The sequence below is a fragment of the Saccostrea cucullata genome, unplaced genomic scaffold (genome assembly GCF_032062105.1).
Source record: "Saccostrea cucullata isolate Sc308-1 unplaced genomic scaffold, CSIRO_AGI_Scuc_v1 ctg5481, whole genome shotgun sequence".
NCBI lineage: Eukaryota > Metazoa > Mollusca > Bivalvia > Ostreida > Ostreidae > Saccostrea > Saccostrea cuccullata.
In genome coordinates, this window is record NW_026929725.1 from 21,299 (window position 1) to 38,134 (window position 16,836).

General features: G+C 35.2%; 1 pseudogene; it reads right to left on the reverse strand.

The window, feature by feature from the left end:
* Positions 1–14,330: 14,330 nt before the first annotated feature.
* Positions 14,331–16,504, reverse strand: LOC134282034 (uncharacterized; annotated as a pseudogene).
* Between the last annotated feature and the right edge of the window lie 332 nt (positions 16,505–16,836).

Genomic DNA, 16,836 nt, shown 5'->3' on the forward strand with positions numbered 1-16,836 from the left:
AATTTCAACATGCCACATATTATTGTATCTATGTTATAGATATTTTTATGTGTGGAACAAGAAGTATCATTCGCCATTATGAAGGCTAAAGAAACAAGAGTCTGAGCAGTACAGTGCTGTAATGTTAATAATTGGTGTGGTGAGATTAATAATCGAGAGAGTATAATAGTTGATTTTAAAAAAAGATAAGATTCCCATATTTTTTGAGCAGGAAAACTTAAATTACGTAATTCATTTATGCCACATAAATCTAAATCTGCAATACTCATGAATTCTCCCACAGCAACAGATACCGCAAAGGACGGACTACTGAGGGCTTGTTCTAGAATTGATCTGAGAGTCTGACTCAGCAGTAAACAGGACACGCCCATTCTGTAATATTGATAAAGCTTTTCTAAAAGAGATTCACGTGCACCATCAACAACTTTGTTTATGAACATGTTGTTCTGCGGAATGAAAAAGTTAGGGAAAACTACATGATAAACACAATGAATAAGATATTTTAAACACAACCAAAAGCAATCCAGTAAGTTGTTCGGGTACCATCTAACTTGTCCTGATTGCATCATCCAGAACATTGTGGTCTTCATGTAATATGAACACAGTAATGGTTCCTTTCTGTAGTTAATAACTTCCTTCAGAAATATTTTCAGGAGTCCGTAGCATAGAAATTGTGTACCACTCTACACACTAGTTGTTGCTCTGTCTAGAAAATGATAATCTCCATTCCAATTCATTAGAGGCTGCATCAACTTTACGACCAATAGGCACACAGTGACATTCATTTTTTAGGATTTTTTCTAACACAGTAAACTGACGTGTGAGGGAGGTGTGTCTCTGGGGCATTTGTCAGCTCAACTTCCGAATAGTTTAGGCCAAGGAAATGTGGCTAAGCAAGAACTTTTCATTGGTTTCAATAGGTCCAAAAATACGATCTGATACAAGGACCATGGAGTCTGTAATTTTCAGTGTAGGACTCTTGCGGCTCAATACAGAACTGAAAATAATGTTCTCTCCACAGACGACTTGATAAATAAGCTCTGCCATTAGGCATTGAAACACGGCATGATATCGTGCCGTTTTGTCCAACAGGTGTCAGGAGGCGCAATTTAACAAATCCTGGCGGTGACTGTATTTCCATTAGCACAGAACATGTTTTATTGCATCATAAAACCTAGAGCTGGGAAAAGTTAGTTATTAATTTATAATTACACAACCATACCATTTTATCTATATCAGATGATTCCAACCTAAATCCCTCTCTATAACTACCACTCCGCATCACAATATATCCTTCATGTTTATGATATTGTTTCTTTATCATCTCATCCATGTCCAACACGTCCCTTCTGATGGCCACTTCTGTCGGTGTCCCTATTTTTCAGACACATACGTAACATATAGGACCTCTGATAGACGGGTAATGTGGTGCATTCTGTAAATAAGCAATGTTTATTTGATCATTTTAGAAAGGAGAGTAATAGTTTTATATAATATTTTTTTAGAAATGCAACATATTTGCTAGATTTTTAAATAAATATATACATACATGTAGCGCTATTTTGGTGTCTTATATTCTCTCTGCAAATGGAGGTCTGTGTGTTATCAGTTAAAGGGAAAAACCGATACCAAGAAAACCTTGTTTCGTTTTCGTTGTTTTTACACACGTAAACTATAGTATAAATTATTTTCTATTATTAGCTGTTCGAATTATTTCTGTACGTACATAAGTATAATGAAAAGTATAGTTGTTAGGTCACAGTATATAAGATGATGGTCAGGCTGAAAATAGTCATGGCGCAATCAACCAGTTTCAAATACGCTTTTTAAAATTTATTTAAGGATCACTATTTAGTTTGTTAGGTTTTGCCAGGGCACCAATGATTGCTGGAAACGTGGTATAATTTGCATGCGTAGTAAGGCCTACATAGCTTCTCACTTTTCGATTGGAGAAATTTACATTTCAGTAGAATTATCAAGAAATCAAATCAATTAACTTTCAAAAGCTATGTAAATATTGTTAAAATGATGCGTAATTTTGACTTGTATGTTCAATATTTTACATTGTATTTTGTAGTTTTTAATTGGGAATACTTTTTGAAGTCTGCTACCAGAAGAGCTCCTAATAATTGCGTGTTTATTGTAATATAGTGAATAAAGTGGTTGATGGGCGCTCAGCACATTCTATATCTGTGTTATGTTGTTTATTCTCTAGGATACTTAGGATAGAAATGTTTAATGTTCTGATGAGTGAAATGATGGAGAACATAAATAGTGATTGATAATACATGTATACGTATGTATTTGGGTCCATGAAAGAGAGAATGGGAATCTTCAGAGTTGTTGTAAAGAGTTTAATGATAATATACTTTCATGTAAATAAGTGGAATCTAATTCGTCGAGAAACATTCTTTTAGAAAACACTATTACATCAAATATGATTAAGTGTAATATATATATTTAAGAAACTTGAATAAAGACAAAATATTATTTAAAAAAATTATTTAAAGAGTTAATGCTCCTACATATAGCTGCGAAACAGATTTGTTTAACATTCCTCAGGAAGAGTTGTCTGAGACGATCTGGAATTCACCAAGAAATCCTGTACAGTAGGAATTTAAGTATGAAACACAACGCCAAATAAATAGTACACGATACAACATATAAAGACAATTTAACTAAGGATTAAGATATGATTCTTCCCCTTTTCAGAATGAAATGATTAGGTCCAAAGACAGTGCAAATGAAACACACAAGAATCATGGACAAAATAGCGAAAAAGAGCAAGGAACTATTACTTATTTTGAAATAGTGATAGGAAGTACGAGGTAAGAATCAACTTATTTTGTTTTGTCTGTTGTTTTAACTTTGACAAATTAAATACAACGAAATGTCTTCAGAATTAAATTTTCAATATTTTACATTCCTTTCTGATTCATGTTGTTTTACGTCATTTAAAACTTATAAACATAGTTTACCATATTTTAAAAGAGACACATTTTCTCTAGAAAATTGTGAAAATGGTACTAATATTTCACAGTTCATGTTATTTATAAACTTGATAAACTCAGAAGTTCTTTCAACTTATTTTGAAATTCTGTGAGTTTCCTAGATAGAGAAATAGACAAGTTATGTTGAATATATAAAGTTAGGGAATAGGAAGATCACTTTTTTTCTTGGAGAGTATGTTCCTGATTATTGTAGATCCACTCAGAGCTGACACCTGGGGAACTGAAGCTCATCCTCCCTACGCGTAAGATTGTCCCCCATTGTTACTTCTGAAACCTGACCACACAGTGTTCATCACTGGACTAGAGAGGATTGACTATGTAGAGGTACTAATTAGAAAATTAATTTGATGGTCATAAACCAGCAATTTTTATTCTTTGATGTTTTTCTTCATGCCTTAGTCTCTTTTTAAAATGTCAATTTTTTTTAAATTTTTCATTTAAAGGTGACACCCCCACCCCCCAAAAAATGTTGCTTTTGGAATCGGGGGAAACGACCAATTCTTGCAAAAATTCATTACGCAGTACTGTTAAGGCTACCCGGAGCTTATTATGCATTTAAAACGTAACACTCTTTTGCAAAGTTGATTTTTATAGTTTTATTTTTAAGTAATGTACTTCAGTGCGCCAAATTCATACAGAGGATCCCCAAGGCTATATATAAACATATTTGTTACGATGTCACATGACCTTGTTGATCACGTGACGGTCATTTCTTCTTTTTTGAAATGTTTCACATTAATCTCTTCGGCGCAGGTTGTTAGCACAATTATTATTTACATTTGTCACATAAATAAACTCGTTGCATCCTTGTGAAACCGAAATGTGCTTGGGAAAAGTTATACTATTTCTTTGGAACAATTTATTTCAGATTAACTTCAACTTACCGGCAAATCTGAGTTTTTCCACCGAATATCTTCAACTGTTTTAAAACAAAGCCACCATACATATTTCCCAAGCAAGATTCAGTTAGAGTGGAAACTCTTTTACATAATTCCATAAAAGATGTTCAATAAATCCTCATAAACAACCTGCGCCAGGCTCTTTTACGCACATATTTTGAATTGCGCCTTTGTCCACGGGTATAAAAAAGGGTAAATGTCAAACGTATTTTTCTACGGAGTTTGAACACGCTGACTCTTAAACAAGAGTAACAAAGCAAGGTTATCTATATCATTCGGATATATTACAGTTTAAAAAATGATAAAAACACGTTTATTTTAAACTAGAATTCTACAATTTTATATGCAGTTTTAAATAAAGGTGTAAAGTTTATGACATTCTCCCCCTCATTACAGCTCAAGTATGCAGTGACTTGACGTCATTTTCAATTATGACGTCATACATTTGTAGTTCAGAGAAGTTCATGCACAGAGTACACTACAATGTTCTCTGGGAAGCCTTATTGTACCTGCGTATTTACTTTTAAAGTAAAAAAAATCCAGATATTTAGATCACTAACATTTAATTTTGTTACAGGGAAACCAGGATGTAATGTTGGTGATTTTCATCAGCTCTAAGCTTCCTGTGTATGTGATGCCTAGTCATGAAGCAAAGAGTTTTACAATAACATCATTGGGACAGATGTACTGGGGATAGGTATCTCAGATTCGGAATCAAAACTGGGGGTAGGAATTTATCAATGGTATTTTAACAGTGGGTAAATAGGGTACCTATCCCCTTCTGTCAAAAATGTCAAAATTTCTGATATATGCATGATATATCAGCATACACTAAAGAAGTTCTCAAAGAAGTTCTGTTACAGGTTCCTCTTGGTGATGAATCAAGGCTAGCAAAGCTTCCATCACTGAAGAGCGAAGATATTCGGATTCACCTTCAGGACCACCCCCAGAAATTGGCTGCCCTTGACCTACAGCTCTCCTCTAGGTTTGTTATGTCATTCATAACTTCATTTTGCAAGATTTATGAGTGGTATTGGTTGTTGACATTACAATAAATGTAATCAGTAAAAAGTCTGTAAAGAAATCACCCATGCAGTAAATTTTTTTGTTAAATAATGATAATATTTTTGGAACGTATTCAGGAAATCACTGTCTAGTTAGTGGAGTATGCCAGGGCATCAATGATAGTTGGAAACATGGGGTATTGCATAATGGGTATACTGGGCTAACTAGACAGTGATTCTTTATATTTCCATTTCATTGTGAAATTAACAGTAAATTTAGATTTTAAAAATGTAGTATAATAAATTTGAATTTGCACAAGGCCTCTTATGTCAGAAAGACAACCACACAAGATTTACCAGGGTTCTCCACATTTAAAAATTTAACCATGGAGGAAGCTGCGCGAAGGCGAAATGTAGCCGAAAACACAAATGCATGTTTGACATCCGAATCTTCATTAATAAATGATTGGTTTTTACAATTTTTAAACTTAACCACTGCAACACAAAACAATGGAATAACTAACATTTTTAGGTCACCTGAGTAAACTCAGGTGACCTATTGCTATCCGTTTTCGTCCGTCGTCGTCCGTCGTGTGTTGTGATTCGGGTGTTAACATTTGAACATTTTCAGCTTCTTCTCTGCAACCACTGAACCAATTTCAACCAAATTTGGCACAAAGCATCTATGGGTGAAGGGGAACAAAATTTCATGATCCCTGCCCCCCTGGGCAAATTAATGCAATCTTTAAAAATATTCTTCTTTACTCCTGGACATCAAGCAGTCAAACTATTTGCATGACTGTAATCAGCATTGAGTCCTCTACCGAAATTGTGAAATTCATGGCCCTGGGGTCAGGGGTTCTAGTGCTAGGGCGGGGCTAAATAAGTATATAGTGAAAATGCATTATTTCTTTGAAAATCTTCTTCTCTGCTCCTGGGTATCAAATAAACCAACTAAGTACATAGTTATGATGAGCAAGAGTGCCTCTACAAAAATTGTGAATTTTATGGCCCCAGGGTCAGGGGTTCTGGTGTTAGGGTGGGGCTCTATTGATTATATAGTAAAAATACATGATTTCTTTGAAAATCTTCTTCTCTGCCCCTGGGTATTAAAAAAACCAACTAAGTAGATAGTTAGGATGAGCAAGAGTGCCTCTATCAAAATTGTGAATTTTATGGCCCCAGGGTCAAGGGTTCTGGTGGGGGGGCTCTATTGATTATATAGTGAAATTACATGAATTCTCTGAAAATCTTCTTCTCTGCTCATAGGTATAAAATAAACTAACTAAGTGCATAGTTATGATGAGCAAGAGTGCCCTTTACAAAAATTGTGAATTTTTTGGCCCCAGCATCAACGGTTCTGGTGGGGGGGGGGGCTTTATTGTTTATGAAGTGAAAATACATGAATTCTTTGAAAATCTTCTTCTCTGCTCCTAGGTATTAAATAAACTAAGTACATATTTATGATAAGCAAGTGTTCCTCAACCAAGATTGTGAATTTTATGGCCTCAGGGTCAAGGGTTCTGGTGTGTGTGTGGGGGGGGGGCTATATAGATTATATAGTGAAAATGCATTAATTCTTTGAAAATCTTCTTCTCTTCTCCTAGGTATTATATAAACTAACTAAGTATATAGTAATGATGAACAAGTTTGCTTTTTTCAAAATTGTGAATTTAATGGCCCCAGGGTCAAGGGTTCTGGTGTGTTTGTGTGTGTGTGTGGGGGGGGCTCTATTGATTATATAGTGAAAATACATGAATTCTTTGAAAATATTCTTCTCTGCTCCTAGGTATTAAATAAACTAACTAAGTGCATAGTGATGATGACCAAGAGTGCCTCAACCAAAATTGTGAATTTTATGGCCCCAGGGTCAAGTGTTCTGGTGTTGGGGGGGAGGGGCTCTGTTGATCATATGGTGAAAATACATGAATTCTTTGAAAATCTTCTTCTCTGCTCCAAGGTATCAAATAAAATAACTAAGTGCATAGTTATGATGAGCAAGAGTGCCTCTACAAAAATTGTGAATTTTATGGCCCCAGGGTCAATGGTTCTGGTGGGGGGGGGGGCTTTATTGATTATAAAGTGAAAATTCATAATTCTTTGAAAATCTTATTCTCTGCTCCAAGGTATTAAATAAACTAAGTAAGTGCATAGTTATGATGAGCAAGAATGCCGCTTCTAAAATTATGAATTTCATTGCCCCAGGGTCTGGGGTTCTGGTGTTAGGGTGGGGTTCTATTGATTATATAGTGAAAATACATTAAATCTTTGAAAATTTTCTTCTCTGTCTCTGGGTATGAAGCAGATGAACTACCTATATAGTTATGATGAGCAAGGGCCCTAATCTTGCAGAATTGTGAATTTCAAGGCCCCAGGGTCAGGGGTGGGGGGGGGGCTCTACTTATATACTGAAAATGAATTAATTGTTTGAAATCTGGTCCTTTGTATCTATAAAACATTTATTTACTTTTTGATAGACAATTTTAAGGGTGCCTTTTAAAAATTTGCGCAACCTAGGATCAGGGGTTTATGTCAGAGTGTGAGGGGCACTACTGATTATTGATGAATATTACTGATTAGTTGGAGTGCATATTTGTTCCCCTACCCTGCGTATGGGTATTCAGTAACCAAGCTAAGCAACTGCTAAGTTTATTGTTATGATGATCAATGGTGCCCTTTCAAAATTGTGAATGTCATATAGCATCTGGCTTAAAACATGAATCAAATTCAATACACTGTAACTGGAAAGTTGTTGCATAATGCTCAGGTGACCTATAAGGCCCGTGGGCTTCTTGTTAAAGTTAAAATAATAATTTATTGAAAAGGATTTATCCTGTATCGTACTTCACAAATGTACCAAAATTTGCCCAAAACTGTAGTAACATTCTAAAGGAATTTAAAGAAAAAATGTTGATAAAGTAAGTCAATAACCATGGCATCCAGGCAATATTGTTCAGAAATTAATAATTATAAGAATTGTAGCCTGTTGAATGAAATGTTTTGTTTCAATATAACTAAATCTGATGAATGGGTAGTATTTTCTTAAGGTAACATACAAAGGAACATTTGGACCAGTGTCCCTTTTTTCTAAACATTCTATTTTTCTAGATATTGCATTTTTCTCCAAGTTTTGTTTACTTCTCCACGTGTCCAGTGCTAAAAATAGCGCCACGCGAGTTTCATAAGAACGGGATGTAACTCTAAAACTACGACTACTGTGGTTTCATCAATTTTCGTTGGCATAAATTTTCGTGGATTTTATAAAACAGACGTTTTCGAGGATTCGTGGACAAAAGCATTGCTTATACAAATGAATGTCATATTTCGTATTTCAATGAACATTTGAATTCGTGGATCTGCTCAACAACGAAATTTACGAAAATTGGTGCTCAACGAATATTGATGAAACCACAGTATACGGCGATTAAAACTAAGCATGCAAAGACGGCGACTGAGACGTAGGCCCATGCACATTTCAGCAAAAAGATATAAAATTACAGCTTTAAAAACGGAGCATTGGAAATTGATTAACTACAGAGGAATATTAAATTTTTACAAAGTATTTTTTCTGACACAGCATACATGACGATTAACATGCTCGAAACTGTCATTTATAAATCCGTTATATTTCTAATCTAAATATAGTGAACATGTTGAAGCTCCCCAAAATGTACAGGATAATAAACTCTCAAAATATTGATAATCATCTGATCAGCTGATTGACTCTCCATTGTCACGCTTCACAGCATAGTCGCCGATTAACGACGTGTTTGTTTAGCACAGTCTGCTTTCCTTCGAGGTATGCGAGGTTCATGGCAGTCGTAGTATAAACACAATTAACTACTCAAGTCATTAAGTAGATGTCAGGACTGAAATGCAATAAAATTTAATCATGCCTATTTTAACCATGGCGCACCTCGTTTATCCATGGCGCACATAAATTTAAGAACCCTGATTTTCATGCACATTAGGCCTCCTAAGTACGAAAGCCCAGAGGGCTCATTCGAGATACGAGATTCGAAATTCGAGTTTCGAGATTCAAGATCCAAAATAACCAATCAAAAGGCGATTTGAGATTCAATTACTCCCCTTTATTATTTTTTACTATTAAGAAATCGTTGAGTATTTTAATACCGAGGAGGTCATTTGATTAAACTAGTGCTAATTGTAACGGGGACCGTTACAGATGTTCCCCAAACGCTCCCCAACTCCCTTTTGATGCCATATTCCCTGTAAGCTTCATTAAATAAGACAAACTCTATGCATCTGAGATTTTAACAACATTTACAAAGAAGTGTACAAAAATCATTTAAACTTTAGCATCGCACGCGTGCACATGTGAATGCATTTGCGTCATGACCATATCATCTTGTCTACACAATCTATATTTTTAATACACTGAATATTAAAGTATTTAATCCAGAATTATTTAAAAAATACGCTCATTCAAGTGTATGTTTGATTTTACTCATTTCACTTGCAGGCACGTGCATACATGAGCATGGTGACCATACCTTCTTGTAGAAGTCCATTACATCTATCTATGTTCTAAATTCCACCCCGTTTGGGTGAAAACTAAGGGAGTTATAGCTTTTTAAAGTTTCAGCCAATCAGATTATTGCAGCTCATGTACACGCACGTATTTGCATGTGCATGGTGACCATACCTACTTGTGGAAGTCCATTATATCTATCTATGTTCCAAATCCCATCCTGTTTGGTTGTAAACCAAGGGAGTTATAGCTGTTTTAAGTTTCAGCCAATCAGATTGCAGCACATGTACACGCACGTGTTTGCATGTGCATGGTGACCATACCTACTTGTAGAAGTCCATTATATCTATCTATGTTCCAAATGCCATCCTGTTTGGTTGAAAACCAAGGGAGTTATAGCTGTTTGAAGTTTCAGCCAATCAGGTTGCAGCGCACGTGCATGCACGTGTTTTCATGATAATTGCTTTATTTCATGTTGTAGGATATCCTAATGCATGGCTATGTTCAAAATTTCAAAGGATTTCGTCAAAAAACAAGAAAGATATTGAGACTTTAGTTTCAGCCAATCAGAGCGAAGTGCACGTGCATGCGCGTGAGATCTTGCTATTTTCACCATGTCGTCATGTCTATACTACTAATATTTCCTCACATTATGAGTTTCAAAGCATTTCATCTAAAAATAGAAAAGTTATGGCTATATCTATTATATTGGTCATTTCACGTGTTGCACGTGCACGCTCTTGCAAGCACGTGCGCGCAAAATGACCTTGATTCCGCAAATCTACATAACATGTCTACTAACCCTAAAAAGGTTTTACCTACATCGGACGAACAGTTTACAAGATCATTCCCGGACAAAAAAGTTCCAGGAAGAAGAAGAAGAAGAAGAAGAAAAATAATAATAACTAGTGCTAATTGTAACGGGGACCGTTACAGATGTTCCCCAAACGCTCCCCAACTCCCTTTTGGTGCCATATTCCCTGTAAGCTTCATTAAATAATACAAACACTATGCATTTGAGACTTTAACAAGGTTTACCCAGAAGTGTACGAAGTTCATTTAAATTTTAGCATTACACGCGGGCGCAATTGAATGCATGTGCGTAATGACCATATCATCTTGTCTACACAATCTATATATTATAATATACTAAATATTAAAGACTTAGTATTTAATCCAAAAGTATAAGAAATTACGTTTATTCAAGTGTATTTTTGATTTTACTCATTTCACGTGCATGCACGTGCATACATGAGCATGTGGTGACTATACCTTCTTGTAGATGTCAGTTACATCTACCTATGTTCTAAATCACATCCCGTTTGGTTGAAAACTAAGGAAGTTATTGCCGTTTGAAGTTTCAGCCAATCAGATTGCAGCGCACGTACAGGCACGTGTTTGCATGTGCATGCTGACCATACCTTCTTGTAGGAGTCCATTATATCTATCTATGTTCCAAATCCCATTATGTTTGGTTGAAAACAAAAGGAGTTATAGCTATTTAAAGTTTCAGCCAATCAGATTGCACCGCACGTGTATGCACGTGTTTTCATGATAATTGCTATATATCATGTTGTAGGATATCCTTATGCATAGCTATGTTCAAAATTTCAAAGGGTTTCGTCAAAAAACAAGAGAGATATTGAGACTTTAGTTTCAGCCAATCAGAGCAAAGCGCACATGCATGCGCGTGAGATCTTGCTATTTTGAACATGTCATCATGTCTATGCTCCTAATATATCCTTATATTATGAGTTTCAAAGCATTTCATCAAAATTTGAAAAAGTTAAGGCTATATTCATTACATTGGTCATTTCACATGTTGCACGTGCACGCTCTTGCAAGCACGTGCGCGCAAAATGACCTTCGTTCCGCAAATCTACATAACATGTCTACTGACACTAAAAACATTTCACCTTATTCGGATGTATAGTTTACGAGATCATTCGCGGACAAAAAAGTGCCCAGGAAGAAGAAAAATAATAATAATAAGAAACAGAGTAAAAACAATATGTTCCCCAACTTCGTTTGGGGAACATAATAATAAGAAACAGAGTAAAAACAATATGTTCCCCAACTTCGTTTGGGGAACATAATTACAACGCAAGAAAAAGTGTTATATATTATCAAAGCGAAATTTGAAGAAATATTAGATTTTGGGCTGCAAGATATGCTAAATTAATTTATAATAACTTCTTAAATGTCATAAGAGATTTATATAAAGAATATTATATATATTTCGTGTTATCTACTTTGGATACAGGGTTGTTGACAAAATAGTAAACTTAGATTAAAAGTACATACATCCCCCTTCTTTTTCCAAACATATTTTATTTACTATTGTAAATGTTCATCGAAAGGTCGGTTGCCAAGCCCCCCCCCCCCCACACACACGCGCGTTTTGGTACAGTGGTGGTGGTGCACTATAGTCAAAGAAGTTTCACTAGTTGTGTTTTAAAAGAAATTATGTACTAAATGAAGTCCGATCCCCCCGCCCCCTTTCACGCCCCGAAATAGGATTTTCGGGTTTGGACAATTTTTTTCTGTCAGTTTTTATTTTCAGTTTGAAATAATATTTTTGTCTCCCCCACCCCCACCCCACTTTCAAAATCGATGCTACGTCTCCGTAATAATTAGTACTACGGGTTTCAAAGTGGATAGTGTTTGTGACACGGTATTATTAAGTGGCTATTGACAATGTTTATGAAACCAGTAGACAGCCCCTTAAATACGGATGGCTGAAACAAGCATGGTTCATAAAGATAATAACCCATTGGGAATAAGAAAGTAATAAAAAAATCATTGTTAATCAACCTCTCCCCACCCCAACCGAAGAAAAATAGGGGTTATCATGGTAATTGGGATTTATTTTTGAATGGACATAAGCATAAAGTTACTGTTTTCTATAGTATATTATATCGGAAAAATATTACGGGAATGGCCAAGTGGGAACGGGGGGGGGACAAAAGTGTTCTAATCAATATTCATTGTCAAACTTGTGATGCATGGATACAATAAATATATATATTCGATAATGATTTAAAAGGAAACCGCTCGGGTCTCGCACGACTTGGTCAAAGACTTAAATATACTAGTAAAACCATAATGCTCATTTCATTGGGGGGGGGCACAGCCATACATTTTCAGTTTTCAACTACCAAATATTTCTTGACAACCAAAAACAAAGCAAAAAAAGTCATCAGATATTTTTATTGAGGGGGCACAAAATTGAGGGGGCACAAGCATAATAGTAGTTATGATTTCATAGTATTTATATATCGGCAAAATTATAAAATTATGGGGGGAGGGGGGCACAATGTAAAGAAATGTACTTTTCATTAGTATGTCATATAAATAATAATTTTCTCCCTCATCAATGTTCTTATTTTAAAAAATGTCGACCTAAGAAATCCGCAATTCAACGATAAGACCATATAATATTCTATATACGTATCAATTGTTTTGTTTAATGAGGAAAAATAAGAATTTATATATTTTTTTCTAAAATGTAACCTAAAATTCATTTTTATTTCGTTTTAATACATATATCTTTTTTTCTTGCATTATCATTTAAGCAAATGACCCATTTGATATGAGTATATTCAACGATTTCTTGATAGTAAAACATAATAAAGGGGAGTAATCAAAGTTGAACCTGCCTTTTGGTTGGTTAATTTGGATCTTGAATCTCGAAACTCGAATTTCGAATCTCGAATTTCGAATCTCGTATTTCGAATCTCGAATCTCGTATTTCGAATCTCGAATCTCGAATGAGCCTTCTGGGCTTGAAAACGTACCTAAGCCCCAATTGTATCGCATGTGCGAAATTTACTTGCCGGAAGAATGAACAAGAAATCAAATCTACTAACTTTCTAAAAGTTATCACAGAGAAAAAAAATTTAAAAAATGGAAATGTTACATGATATGGACAAAAGAGATTTTAAAATTCACAAATTATTTATGCCATCAAAAACATTTACAAGTTGGATGTCAGTGATTGGAATGGCTTGGGGATTTGAGATAGACATAGACGTGACACTGGGAGTTTACACCTCAGGGGATCTTTTGGATTTATCAGAGACCCCCGCTGTTGAGGGAGGCCCATGCTTTCCATAGAAAAAGGATGGGGAATTCATTTAAATGCAGAAAGAACAAATCTAAACTGCTGCTTTCAAAAGGAGAACGATTATAACGTGATATGATATATATATTTTAATAATAGATATGAAAAATGATGTTTATTATATCATAAACCTGGGTTTTTTTTCAAGTGGTGAAGATGTAACCTCTCTAAAAAATATCTTTATGTAAAATTTTGGAATTTTAATTCACAGTAGAAAATTGTAGGATGATTTATCAAAATTAAAAGCAATGAACAGTATAATGATCCTTGGTAGGGTTTCTCTGTGTGACTAGTTTTTTTTTTTTTAGCAATTTGGCTAAAATTAGAGAGGAGGGACTCATTGAAAGAATCTTTCAGAAAATTTTTAGCTTACCTGAGCCAAAGGCTCACCTGAGCCAAAGGCTCAAGTGACTTTTCTGATCGAAATTTGTCCGTTGTCTGTCGGTGTCGTTGTTATCATTGTCGTTGTAAACTTTTCACATTTTCATCTTCTTCTCAAGAACCACGAAGCCAATTTCGACCAAACTTGCTACTAAGTATCCTTGGGTAAGGGGAATTCAAGTTTGTTCAAATGAAGGACCACGCTCTTTTCCAAGGGGAGATAATTATGAATTAGAGAAAAATTAATGACATTTTTAAAAAATCTTCTTCTCAAGAACCACTGGGCCAGGAAAGATGAAACTCATGTGGAATCATCCTTATGTAGTGTAGATTCAAGTTTGTTCGAATCATTGCAGTCTACTTTACGTTGAGGGTAGATTACCTTTATACAAGTCTTTTTACAACTTTATTAAACAAGTGCAGCTACCTGACCTTCAACTCATTAAATTATGACAGAAACATTGAGAAACATATTATTTTTACTTGTACACATTTCTCTGTAATTGTTGTTTAACACATTTTATTCTATAATCTGTAGCTTCTTTTATTCTGTGATATGGATCCTGTCTGAGCGACTCTTCATAAGACCTTAATGCCCCGTGTAAGTCTCCCACAACATGTTGACAGATTCCTAGTATCTGCCAGGATATGTCTCTGGTGAATAAAGGAACGTATCTCCCATCATCATAGAGCAGCAGTGTCTGTAGGTCTGTCAGTGACTGTAAACACTGAGATCTATTACCCACTCTATAGTGAGATAACACTGACAAGATCTCTACAATTATAAACGGTGATACATTTAAGAGTGTATCTACATTTTGTTGACTCACGTGTTGTTCTAAACTTATTTCTTCAATACAGGGGATATTTCCAAATAAACGAACATCATCCACCCAAACTATATTCATTCGTCGAGACAAAGGAATATTACCTACATCATCATTGTGCCTCTGCCTATCAACATTTGCATTATACATAATAAAGGATTGTGATAGTCTTTGTTTTGCTATAAAAGTGATATGAAGTGTTTTATCATATCTCCCTGTTCTATAGTAATACAATGCCAGATAAAGTAAATAAGACACAGAACCTAGTCTTGCTGCCATTTTCAACATGCCACGAATTGTTGTATCTAAGTTATAGATAGTTTTGTGCGTGCAACATGAAGTACTGTCTGCCATCATGAAGGCTAAACGAACAAGTGTCTCAGCAATACAGTATTGTAATGTTAATAACTGGTGTGGTGAGATTGATAACCGAGATAGTGGGTTCATTAATTTTAAATAAAGATAAGATTCCCATATATTTTGAGCAGGAAGACTTGTGCTAAATATTTCAAACATGCCACATATATCTAAATCTGTAATATCAATGAATTCTCCCTCAGATGGAGATAACACATAGGACGGACTACTGAAGGCTGGTTCTAGGAGTGATCTGAGAGTCGGACTCAGCAGTAGACAGGACACACCCATTCTGTAATACTGATAAAGCTGTTGTAAAAGAGAATCACGTGTAATTCCCACTACTTTGTTTATGAACATGTTGTTTTGTGGAATAAAAAAAATTGGGAAAACTCCACGATAAACACAATGAATAAGATATCTAAAACACCTCCAAAAGCAATCCAATAATTTGTTCGGGCACCATCTAACTTGTCCTGATTGCATCATCCAGAACATTGTGGTTTTAATGTAATATGAACACAGTAACTCATCCTCCCAGCAGTTGATAACTTCCTTCAAAAATATTTTCAGGATCCGTAACATAGAAATTGTGTATGATTCATGGTACACACTAGTTGTTGCTCGGCTTGTGAGAATGATAACCTCCATTCCAATTCGTTATAAATCGTATCAACTTTACTACCAATAGGCACACAGTGACATTCACTTTTTAAGATTTTTTGTAACACAGATGCAGTTGGCCAGGTGTATCTCTGGCATCTGTCAACCCAACTTCCTACTAGTTTGGGCCAAGGAATAGAGGCTAAGCATGCAGTATCATCGAATTCTATTGGTCCATGGAATCCACTACCACAAGGACCATGGATTCTTAAAGTTTCATTTTTGGTATACGCCTTATGCTGCAGCTGAAAATGTATTTCTCTCCACAGACGACTAGATATATAAGCACAGTCATAACAGAGAACAAGACAAGATGTCGGTATTACGTGTCGTGTTGGTGTGAGGAGGCGTAATCTGACAAATCCTGGTGGTGTATCAGAATTTTCCATTAGCACAATGACATGTTTTGTTGTATTATCAAGCCGAGACTGGGAGATGTCAGTTATTAATTTATGATTACACAACCAGAACATTTTATCTATGTCAGATGATTTCAACCTAAATCCCTCTCTATAACTCCCACTCTTCATCATAACACATCCTATTTGATTAGAAATAGATTTCTGTATCATCGCCTCCATGTCCAGCACGTCCCTTCGGATGGCCACTTCTGTCGGTGTCCCTATCTTACAACACAGACCAACATACAGGACCTCTGATAGACGAGGAATGTGGTCCATCCTGTAAATAAGTTATGTTTATAATGATATAAAGGAAAGACATTCTTAAAAATACCATTTTTGAGAAATGCAACATTTCTGTTGGATGATTACACTCGTATGTTAAAATAAATGTAAACATACTTGTAGCACTTATTGATTAGGTTCCTTATATTGGCTCTGCAAATGGATATCTGTATATTAAGTTTAAGGGAAATACCGATAAAATCTTGTTTCGTTTTCTGTTTAGCATTAAAACACTCGTAAATCAAAGGTAATACCAATTCTATTTACATGCATTGTTACAACGCACAGTTTACACACTTACACAAAATTACACACTTTGAAAAAAATCAAAGTGAGTTAAATTTGGGACCAAATTAATCATTTCAAAAAATACAATTTATTTCAAAGTGCGTA